Here is a 12,603-nt window from a genome sequence, read left to right as displayed (position 1 = left end):
TAACTATACACATAGCAAGACAAATGCAATAGCTCTTTTCTAGTTCAGTTGTAGATTCCCCTTTACACCATACATGTGGAAGAGTTTCTAGAGATCATCCTGTTCATGTGTCTGGGCTTTTACAGCTGGTAGTTAAGTCTCCAACATCATCTTACAAGGGTTGGGGCTGCTTCACTTCATGTTGGTCAAACAAGAGAATTTTGATTAATTAAAAAAGCCTATGAGGATCAATGCATATTGTCTTTATCTATAAGAATGGGTCTCTTATGATATGTTTGAGGGTTTTTTAAATCACATTTTGGGATGGGTATTAATAAGCTACTCAAATTTCTTTGATAAAGCTATTAAAATGTCTTACTTCTGCAAGGGTGTTTTAGAGGTAAAGTCTAGGTGACAGGGACACTTTTCTTTTCATTTTATTTTTTAAAATTTATCTTTATTGTTGAAAATATTACAGATGTCCCTTTTTTCCCCCACTGACTCCTTCCACCCCATACCCACTCCCAGCCCCAGACCCCAGGCTTTCACCACACTATTGTCTGTGTTCATGGGTTATACAAATAAATGTTTTGGTTAATCTCTCCCCACCCACCCATTGCTTTTAAGAATAAAATTAACTTTGGGACCCACAATGAGGAAGCTTTAGAGTTAATTGCATAACTCAGCACCACTGAAGCTTCCAAGTGGCTGAGAGTACAGTTGCCTTTGCAGTAACTCATGTCACTTAACCTTGTGCTCTGGGTCATGTAACCAAAGTCACAGGTAATCCTACCATAATTTGGGAATCAAGGAGAAAACATACCAGTATGGCATTCATTCAGGAAATATTTATGGAGCTTGTCTTATGTATAAGGTTCCATTCTATGTTTTTGGGGAAGAGTGGGGAGTCCAGGACTTTTCTCACAGATACCACATGCAGGTAATTCCATGTTACTCTTGCAGGGATTTTTTGTCTCTATGGCATTAGACCAACAATGGCTCCTTGGTAATGAGTAATCACTAATACTATTGTGATACTAACCCATAGAGTTCTCAATCACTGAGTTGATAACCTGAGAACATTTCTGAGAGTGGAGCATTTCAAAGAGGCAACAATGAGACACTTGGAAGAAAAGATTTATGATGACAGGGAATGGGGACACTCTTTAGACTACATTAAAATGTATTATGAGGCTGTGATGTGTTATATATTGCTTAATTTGTCCATGAAAATTTATAAACCCTACCACTAGGATCCTTTTTGTTTTATTTTTTCCTTTATTCTCAATTTGTCCCCTACAACCTGCATTGAGTGTCTACTAGGTGCTTGGAGAGTGTTGAGTCAGGCATATGTTCTACTCAGGACCATGTTTCTCAGAAGCTTATAATTCAACAACAAGACAGACATGCAATGAAATATTTAAAATACCCTGTGACAAATTTTATTATTTAAGTATGCAAAAGGCATAAGTGCTGGCAGTAGTGGGTTGATGGTTATGTTTGCTTAGGGTCTGTGAGGAGGTGGGGGCTGTTAGGAGAGAAAAGATTAGAATGTGAGCTATAACCTGAAAACAGGATGGGAAGTATCTATTTGCACTTAATGTTTCTAGAAGGGCTTGCAAGTACAGATATCTGGGGTGGGTGAGTAGTCACAAAAACACACAAATACAGTTCATTCTCATGTTCCTTTGACTATGCATTAAGTTCAAAAAAACTTCAAAAATATGTGCATGCTGTCACATGGAATTGTAGACATGTATTTTTGTGGTGGTGTCTAAACGGAGCCCAGAGCTGAAGAACCATAACTGGTCAGGGGGAATCCAGACAGTACTCAGTTCTCTCTTCTCATAGAGCACTTACTAATCTATTGCCTATTATGCCCTATACATAGATTCTAGCCCCTGAAAAACAAACACAACACAGGTTTCCATGGTTATAACTAATCATCCTCGCTAAAGTGATAATGTGATATGAATGGATAAATCTGCCAACACTCATTTTCCTGAACCCATCACCCTTTAGTTATCAGAAAATTCTGAGTTCTTTGCCTTTAAGATTTTGCCCTAGACCCCCAAAAGCCTGCAGAACTTGCCTCATGCTTATTTTTATGGACTCACTTAAGTTGCATTCTTGAGGACCCAAATTAAGGTGTGTTTTTTTTCAAATAAAACAAATTGAAGGTAAAACTAACCACATGTCTCAGTTAAGTCAGGCTGCCTTGTGATTCTTGAAAAATAAAAATAAGTGAGTAAGTGTTTTTCAAAGTGATATTTTTACCTCCTGCCAACACTGTTGTAGTAAAATATGATTTTTTATTATTATTCAAATGTGAGTTTGGGGACATGATTGAGGTTTTCCTATAATCAGTAAAAATGAGGAAACAACTTAAAAATGTTTGGGCAACCTCCAAATAGAGAGAAAAAAAAAGTTTTTAAAGGTGAGTGAGTTAATGTAGCACATGTTATAATAAAAACCCAACAAAAAGTAGCCCTTATAGTCCAATATTCTGGCACACAAACTCAGCCATTCTTCAGGGAGACTTTACTACCTTATTTCTAATAGAGAGCCCTAATTATAACACAAACAACATGAGAGAATGTTGAGAAGGTCTGAATAATTATCTAGTGCCATGGTCACAAGTGGGTGTAACAGAGCCTGTACCCCATCATTGGCTTTTTCCACCCCTTAAAAATTCTTTCCATTTACAATGTGTGACATTTAAAAAAACCCACAAACTTGTCACTAAATGTAAAAGTGAGTTAGCAAACAGCAGAACTTTCAACTTCATTGAAAGCAGCCCTTTTTCTCAAAGGCGGTAGTGTCTTTTGTTTTTTTTTCCAGTTTTCTTTAAGCATCACTTTTTTAGCTATCCTCTCATTTTCAAAGCCACCAGACAAAATGTAAGATATGTTTAAATGTGTCATTTATAGCCCTTTGCTCTTTTAACTGATTCTAACATTGGGTTAGTTTCATCTGAAGTGATTAAGTTGCAGTCAATATAAACTAATATTTTCTAACTTTGCTGTTGTATTACTGGCTCAAAATCCATAGTCAAAAATACATTTTTTCAACCACTAATGACATACACAACCACAAAGGGAAATTCATGTCAAGTCTCATAAAATAGTCCCCAGTGGCCCCAGCTTGACAGAGTTGAGTGACTTGTGATCTGGTGCTGAGAGGTCAGTAGGAAAACAGTCCTGCTGAAGAAATGGGTGTGAATGAAACTCAGGATGAGTGCTGTGCTTATGTGATCTCGATTGTTTTACCAAGTGCCACTGTGCCTAGAGCTCATTCATGTCCAATGGGTTTCAGTCTTGTGTTGAAGAGGAAAATTGGTCAAACCAGAAATAAGTGATATTAACCTGTTCAATCCAGGTGCTTGAAATGCCAGATTAAAATTAGCACCATTTTCAAATTCCAAAGATGTTTCTGCATTTCCACCTGCATTGTCACCCATTGTAAAATCTAGGTCATTGCAGACCAAAGAAAAAGATGGGCCAGAGGACCTTTGAGACATAGAGTCACACATGGCACGGACCGCTGGGGATCTCAGTGGGATCCTGGCTCCCATACACAGGATCCATGGAATTACTGTCTTATTCTAATGACACCAAACCTTATGTGGGGAAAAATGCCCCAGGCAGAAGTGAAAATGACATACATGGCCAATACCTGAAGCTCTGATAAAAGCCGGTGGGGTCAAGACTCCAAAGTGAGTATTTGAAACAGATGAACAGTCAAGCTTCCCCGTTGAAGTTAAATGTAGGGAAATAAGTGTGTCAAGGAAATAAGCTCCAAAAACCGAGGATGGTCTCTAGGCCATGGTCAAGCAGGGGCAGTTATCTGACCGGGAGAAGGTAAGAGACAATGATTTGTTGCCAGAAAATTATCAGCTTAATGTCATACCTCTACTCAATGACTAACATGTACATAGAAGATCAGAAAAATAACATCAATCATTTGGTCTCTAAGCAATATCTTACATTGACTGGTAAAATGTTGAAACCATTGATTTTTAAAACTGTTTTCATATAGATGTGTAGATAGATTTAAGCAAATTATGTTTAATCATATTTTTTCCAACAGTTACATTTCCCACAGTGGGTACACTGATCTAAGTAGAATGTGATCACCTGATTAAAGGTTTATGCAGACTTGTCTTAGTAGTGATCAAAATGTTCCAATGGGCCCATATTTCATCAGAAATCTTTCAATTACTTTAACTGAATATTGTTTACTTTAACACATGTGTCGAATAAGAAAATTCACTGAACCAAAACTTCATTTTATTGCTGTAAAATGGAATATGTTTTCCCACAGAAAAGAAAGAAATGAAAACTTGATTCGTAAACAGGGTCCATGTCATATTTTGAAGAGTGAAGGACACAGTCCCAAAGAGACAAGACTGTGTGTATGGCCCATCTCTGGGAGTTTGTTTTGTACCCTGTGAGTCATCTACTCTCAGGCTACTTTTGATCTGGGTCAGATGAAAACACCTGCATTGAAAACAGATTCTTTGAAATGCCATTGTGTTTTAGAGACAATCACGGATTCTGTTTCTAACATTAACAAAGTGAAAGTCAGGGGATATGACCAATTCCTAATTCCCCTCCCCTCAGGATGCCAAATCAATTATGTTTTATGGGATCATTTGACGACAGGGACTATTTCTAAAGAGTTAAAAAACTGTTTCCCTCTAAACAGAGGCAGTTTTGAATGCAAGATATAGAATTTTGTAAAAACCTGGCTGTGAAACTTAAAAACCTCCTCATCATCCCGAAGCTCTGTATTTCTTTTGGGGGTACTTTCCCTTCATAATTCAGAGCTTAGAGGAGTTTCTGAAAACCAACTTGGGAAAAACACTGTTAGTCTAACTCTAATGTAGAACTTTTAAGTTATGTTAAATTTTAGGCCTAAAGGTTTAATTTCCATGCTTTCTGGTCTTAAGCCAGACAGACTCTAAATATTCACTTAATGTGCTTTCTTATGGTTTAATGTGTAGTAATTTTAGCGTTTTAGAAATTTATTTTTCTGAGAAAAATGTGTTCTACTGGTATTTCTGGGGAGGTGGGAGGAAAATTTAAGAGCAAACTTGCCAGTTAGAATTATGAAGCTCACTAGTATAATTTAGAAAAGAAAGTTATGAAATATTCCACATGATTTTTCCCCATTTTACCTATATCTTATCCCCAAAATTGAACAATGGGATTAATAGTAAAGCTATGAATACGAATTCATATTTGAAATAAAATGACTTGACAGGCAAATAAGAAACCCCTGTGCATGTCTACGATGGAATTCAACATTATCCTGTTTCAGAGGTTTCAGTGTCGAGTAAGAAGACAGAGCCTCACCTACACAGGTATGTCACCACCTGTCAGAATCAGCAAGGTGTTGGGGGACAGATTACTAGCCAGGGCCCTGGGCCCATCTTTACGGCTCAGCTTTTCCCACAGTAAAATGAAGGAGAATGAGGCAGGGGTGCCTGCCTCTGGGCCCGGTGGGTGCTGACAAAGCATCCCCACCACTCTCTGCCTACCTAGCGCTGATGGTGAGGCTGAGACAAAGCTGCAAATGGAGAAAAAATAAATGTTTAATGACAGACAATAATTCATCAGATTTTCAAGAGGCGTGATACTGGCACCATCATGTACATTTATAACATTTTATGTAGGAAATTACTTTTTGGCACTCTCCAAATTGTTGCACATTAAACTAAGGGGGGAAAGGTGCCTTTCTAATAACAACAACAAAAGTTGAAAATGTGGAAAAGGAAATGAGTTAAATAGCAGGCAAACAAGCACATGGTTGGGGTTAGTATTAGAGGTGGGAATTGTGTACATGTTTCCCCCAGATGTAAAAGAACCCGTCCTGCTCAACACTCCTCTCTCCCCTTCAGCCAGGAATTGCACCCTTAGAAATGCATTTCTTTGATTTTGCCCTCCTACTTTTTCTATACAATAGAGACATTCTTGGGAGATGTGTGTCGATTATAAATTTACTCAAGATTTAATTTGAGTCTATTTCTTAGTTTTCCTTTTTTCCTTGCAGAGAGTGGCATCCACATCCTGAAACTGCCCAGTGGTGGGCAGGAGGAGGAGTGAGGTGACTGAAGCTCCAGGTGGCCCCTACAGAGGAAAAAGCAGTCAGGTTTATGGCTCATGAGTGAGGTCACTGGCAAGAATTTAATGATATTCCTCTGAAAAGCTTGCCTTATGGCAGGGTCCTCAAAGCATGGTCCTGGTGTGTCACCAGCAGCACTAGCATTGCCTGGGGGGCATTTTTAGATATGCAGACTTTTGGGTCACACCCAGACAGATTGAACTATAGACTCAGGAGACTGAGCCCAGGACTCTATTTAACAAGCCTTCTGAGTGGCTCTGATAGTCAGGAAAGTTGGAGATTTATTTCACAGCTACTTTCCTTCTCTGGGGAAGTGGCTTTAAAACCTATCATTTTAACAATTGCTCAAGGTGATTCCTGTAATAGGGAAACTGAGGTCTGGGTCTCACTGTCCATGATAAAGGCCAAGATGGAGTCTCTATCTAGTCCAGTGTCATTCAAAGTGCTCCATATCCTTTATGTTCTCTTCAAAATAGCTCTCATTTTACAGCGTCTCCTCCTTCAAGACGCTCTATTAATTAAATATAGAGAAATGGACTTCTCTAGGATTATGTGCATCTGCTTAAAAATAGAATAGTTTCCTCAAATTCCTAAATCATAAAACAGTTTCAAGTTCAACCATACTTTTCATAAGAAACTGACTACTCCTTCATTGAACTGTATACAGTCTGGGCACAATTGTGGGGGAAAAATAGTCTGTGTAAAAAAAATGCTATTATAGGGGAAGCTTCAAACTGGCCACTCATTTATATAGAGATAATTCTCCACTATCTATTCCTGCCCTGAACTCTCTCCTGAATATCAGATCCGAAACCTCAATATCTTGTCCTTGTATACCTCAGATTCATGTTGTCAGCCTCACATTAAATTCTACTTTTTACAAAGCAAGCTTATCTTTAATCCTCAAATCTGGCTCTCTCCTGAGTCCTCCGGATCAAAGGCACCAATTTTTATCCCCCTGGGAAGAACACATTCTCTGGATCATGCTGCTGGCCTCCTTCCTCCTCAACTCCCTGTCCAACTGGTCCTTTTGAGTTTTTCTCCCAAAGTACCAACATTTCCAGGTTGGTTTTCCCTTCATTGACTCTCCATTTCCTCATCTACCTGAGAAACTTAGTTTGTGTCTTTCCTTGCACTCTCTACTTAAGGGGCAGGATCATGTGTGTGTAGTGATTTGCTCAAATGGGTCCGGTGGAAGAACCAGGGTTTGAATGTGGTGCTACCTGTCTGACAGCTAATAGGTGTGACCTCCCAAACCTCCAGCCGATGCCAAACTCCAATTGTGTCCATTGTGCAATCATGGCTCTGGGCAGGGAAAGCAACTATAAACCTACACAGAAGTAGTGTATGCCCAGGGTCCTAAAAGCTTTATCATTGGTTCTCACAACAATGTTTAATTTAGATTTTATATTTTTCATATAAAGTAATGTTATTAATTGCACATTTGTGCCTGTCCCAAATGCTTATGTTCAAATCCCAACCCCCAAATGTGATGGTATAAGAAGGTGAGGCTTTTGGGTGGTGATTAGGCCATAAGGATTAAGCCCTCATCAATGGGGTTAGTGCCCTTTTAAAAGAGACCCCATAGAAGGGAATTCTTATTCTTTATAGGTGGGAATGTAAACCGGTACAGCCACTATGAAAAACAGTATGGTAGTATTTTTCCCCCCTCAAAAAATAAGAAGAGTGTTACCATATAACGCAACAATCCCTCTTCTGGGTATCTACCCAAAAATCTTGGAAACGTTTATTTGCAAACATATATACAACCCTATGTTCATTGCAGTACTATTTATGGTGGCCAGGACATGGAAGCAACCAGATTGTCCTTTGATAGATGTTGGATATAGAAGATGTGGTACATATATACAATGGAATACTACTCAGTCATAAGAAAAGATGAAATACGTTATTTGCAAAAACATGGATGGACCTTGAGAATACTGAGTCATGAAAAGTCAAATTCAACAAGATTACTTCCTTTACTCACAAGGGCCAGCAACCTGGGGACATCTTACTTATGTTTTGCAGCTTTTGAGGGCAGCTCCTGCCTATAGGTCACACTGTGAAGAGGCATTATCAGCATGCTTCTGCATCAAAATTAATTTCTGAAACCACATCTCTGCTAATGATATCGCTCACTTTAATACATTATTTTGTTATTTTTAATGTTTATATGTTAAGCTCTTTCTTCCTCCACCTTTTTAAGAGAATTGTAGCTCTTCAAGACATTCAGATCTTAATTAGGGGAATTTTTCAGGCACCCTTCGCAGTGTAATATGAAAAATACTCAAGCAGATTAGGACAAAGCCTGATGCAATCTTACTTGAAATCATTTTGTTTTGTTTTTGCATATCACCCTAGGTGCCATTTGCTTTTGACCCTGCCGTTAAGCCAATCTGAGTATCCATATCAATATTGAATGTCACCTTGGCTTCCAATAAAAGATAATTAGCTACTTATTGGGAAAAGTTCAGTGAGATTATAAATTTTAATGCCTGCAGTCTCTAGCAGTAGAAAATTCCCAACAGAAGATGCCGGTTGCCTTTATAAAGCTCTGTCCTGGAAGTGTGACTTGCCAGAATAGGGAGTCTGCTTCCAGAACTTAAGTAAAACGATGCTCGTGGGTATTCCAGCAGTTCAGAAGTTGGAATTAGTCGTAATAAGCCAATTGAGATAGATCAAGTCATCTGTTGCCAGTGTGACAATGTTCTGTGATGGAATAATATCTTTCTGCAGAAATTAGAAATTATAAGCATAACAGCTCTTCTTCGAGGAGAGCTGATTGCAAATTGTTCTAACAAAAATGATTTCTTTCTATTTCATGCATAAGATGCCCATGGAGAATGATGTTTCTCTCTCTGCCTATCTTTTTTTTCCTGCACAAGCTGAGCTTCCCCCAAGAAAAACAGTAAAAGCTATCAAGATCAGAATTGCATCCTAACTTTTATTGTGTGGGTTGCCAAAGGCCACTGGATTTCGATTGTGCAGAAACAAGATGGCAACAATGTTCTTGCAATTGGCGCTCCCATGACAAGCCTACTAATTTATCGGCATGGGGAGATCTGTGCAGTTGTAGCTCTTGGGCTGATAATAGCTGCGTTGATCTTCTAGCTGGAAGGCAGGTCTCCTCATATTGTGCAGCAGACTAATGCTAAGCGGCCAGAGCAAAGGTGCTGTGCTCAGCCATAATTTAAAAGACACTGACATGAAGAAAGTGTTATGATGTTTAACTTATAGGGCATCCAAATGTCATAGACCCAAGCAAGTTCCTATTAGCAATAACTCAGGGCCTCTGAAGGGATGTGACATTCAAAACTGATGAGCACTGGTCCCCTGGGCCTGCTCCGACCTAGCCTCACCCAGGCCACTCAGTAACCTGAGCAGCCCAGGGGTCAAACCGTGATAGCCCTCTTCAATTTAAAGAGTGGCTTCTCCCCACTGCCGGGGTTCTGACTCGGCACAATAAATTTCCCAAAGAGCATAAAGAGCCATCTAGTGTATATCAAATCAATATCATTGTGGCTGGCAGCGATATCTGAGGCTACAGTTCACAAAACAAACTAGGCCAGGGGCTGGATTTCTGCCCTTGGCAATCAATCAGGCTCCCGGGTCATGGATTTTAGTGTAAATTAACACAGCAGAAACCATCATGCTCCCCAGACGATGATATAATACAGGATTGGCTTTTTTTCTTTCATAAACTCCATTTCATTGCTTATACTCAGCAGTGATATTACACTAACCAGGAATAACAAGAAATTGTGATTAGGAAGGTGGTGGAAATTGTATGTGTGTTCTCAAGAATAAAGTAAATTGAAGACTTTCCAGATTTTACTTTCCAGTAAAATGTTAATGTTCTCCTGATAAATGCACAGAGAGCATGTTACATTAGTAAGTGTTTGTGAAGCATGGGGAAATAATATAATGTCACTGGAACCTACTCAAGAGTGTAAGACATTTCTGAATGGCCTGGTCCAGTAGATAATACTAATTTTACCAGGTCATCATATGTGAGAATTGGAAACATAAAATTGTAGATACTGTGCTATAGAGTTTTCCTCCCAGTTTTCAGCACTGCCTCATCTCCATGAAGGACACAATGGAAGCCCCTAGGAAGCACCTTTATAAATAAGGCACAGTGCACTACCTACCCAAAGTCACAAGACAAAAACACCCCCATAGACTCCCAACTTGAAAAACTCATCTCCATTTGTTTGTTGGCAAAGGGGGAGTGATCTTACCTTCTTGTAGAAGGCACCTAAGTATCTCTATAGAATAATTTGTAATGTACAGTTACATATGGAGACCCACAAACAAAAATAATTTATAGAATAAAACCTATAGGCTATAAAAAACTTTTTAAGCATCATGAGTTGAGTTGAGAGAAAAAAACTTTGTCCTTAATATATTTTGAAGAAATAAAACAAACTATTGCACCCTTCGTTGTACTTCCTATAGAATTTTACATTCTGTCAATTCAAATTGCACATGTGCATAGTGATACACAGTCCACATTTTCCTATGGCTTAGAATACCTAATATATGGACCTGGATCAATATCAAAATAGGGCCCAAATATTTGAATGCATACGTTTTACAGTTAATACATTTTGTAACATTACAATGCACAATGGTAGACAAAATAATGTGTCTTTCAATATTGCATAAGAGAGAGACCCTCATCATTGCCAGAGGTGTGTAACTGCATTACACAGGTGACTGGGTTACTAGTGCAGCTGCTGAGACTTCTCCAGTCTTCATTTTCTCAAAAAGAAGTTAACAGAGGTATCTACTTCTCTTCATTATATCAAAGCATCTTGTTGATCTAGTGTAACAGTGTGTAAAGGAGAACATAGCAAGTTTCTAAAGCATTAGTTTAACGTAAGACATTATAATTATTGTCACGTATAGACTTACATTCCTGTCACTTCTTCTGCTTCCTTCAGAGTGTAGTTAAAACCTGCTGATGGCCTTAAACCAAAAAGTGTTTAAAGAGAATTATTTTGGCCCACTGTGGCAATTTGTTTGAGATTTTGGACTAGGCCATATTTTTAAGAAAAATACCATTTAGCTGAAAATTCTTAAGATTTTCAAAACAAAACAAATCATCATCATCATCCTAACAGAACAAAATAATTATAGCAACACAACAGATATAGTGCCACCAAGAAGAATTAAATGTTGGAAAGGAGCACAATGAGAGCTGGTCATTTCTGTCTACAGTTGTCCATCAATATGATGAGAGGAGACATTCTCTATACTGTCCCAACGGTGCTAAAGCTCATAATGAGAGATTGAGATATCAGCTTGTGTTTGTATTTAAACTTTGTTAGTGATATCATTCTGTTGCCCAGAAACTTGTCAAACAAATGAGAGGCACATAGTACCACAGCACACACTCTGGTTGGCTCCAATTACTAATTGAGTTTTGCAAAGAATGCCTTAAACAAATTTTAGCAACAGAGACACATATGGGTAAGCTTAAGTTCCAAAGTAGCCTGTGAACCAAGTCAACACAGATGGTATTTTCTTAAAACAAAAGGCTTAACTACAGGACTCTGAGAAACTCACTAAGAAAAAACAATATGATGTAAAATTCATACTTAAGAGGCAATCTCAGTTGTCATGGATCAAGCACTTGGACTTGATTCCAAGTTTGGTGCAAGGGTGGGGAAAGGCTAAGGCTAAATAAAACCTAGCCACAATCATTGTTTCACTTTCCAAGGTGCATTAAAACAAGTCCTTTAGGTGTTTGTCATGTACATGCCCAAGAAGATGAGCTATGAAGAAGACATCAAATGCCATCTTTATTCCTGTCAACTTTTCAAGCATGAGAAATAGCTTGAGCTTAACAATAGTGGGACTGCAGCCAAGGCCTAGTGTTCCAGTTGAGAATTGTGAGCATTGCTAGTGCTTGAAAGAATGAAGAGAATTCAAAAATTCTTTCTATGCACCTCGAGACCTGTGGGTTTTGATTGCCTGCTCAGCATCTTAACCAAACATCTGACTTGGCTGATTTATTTTAACTCATTTGATTGACCATAATGGTGATTTTGGCACTGTGTAGACACAGGTTTAGTGGAAAATGCCAGTTGATTGAGTTCTTAGCATAACAGGGATCAAATAATTGACTGATTGAGTGAAAGAAATACATTTTCATTTTTCTAACAGCAATTTTGGCATCAGCTAGAAAAAGTTAAATGATAATACTTTGAAACTACCTAGGAAAACATATAGCTGGATCAGTAACTGTCAAAAAACATATCAGGATTGTGTTAAACACAGTGTTCTGTTTTATAACAAGGGTTTTGAAAAGTTCTTGTAGTTAAATACTTTCTTTCTATGTGGCCCATGCCATGCAGAAGATGCCTAGTAATCCCTGTGAGTTTTCTAGAGTTTGTAGACAGTAATATGAAAAGCCCTTTGCATGTAATGTGCAGGAGGTGGCCACCAAGGCAGGTCATGAACACATCCTGTCTAAGAGACTGAGTAACT

This window comes from Miniopterus natalensis, chromosome 3, assembly GCF_054644295.1.
Source record: "Miniopterus natalensis isolate mMinNat1 chromosome 3, mMinNat1.hap1, whole genome shotgun sequence".
NCBI classification, from domain to species: Eukaryota; Metazoa; Chordata; class Mammalia; order Chiroptera; family Miniopteridae; genus Miniopterus; species Miniopterus natalensis.
The sequence above is the reverse complement of the archived record's forward strand: the minus strand, read 5'-3'. Positions refer to the sequence as shown.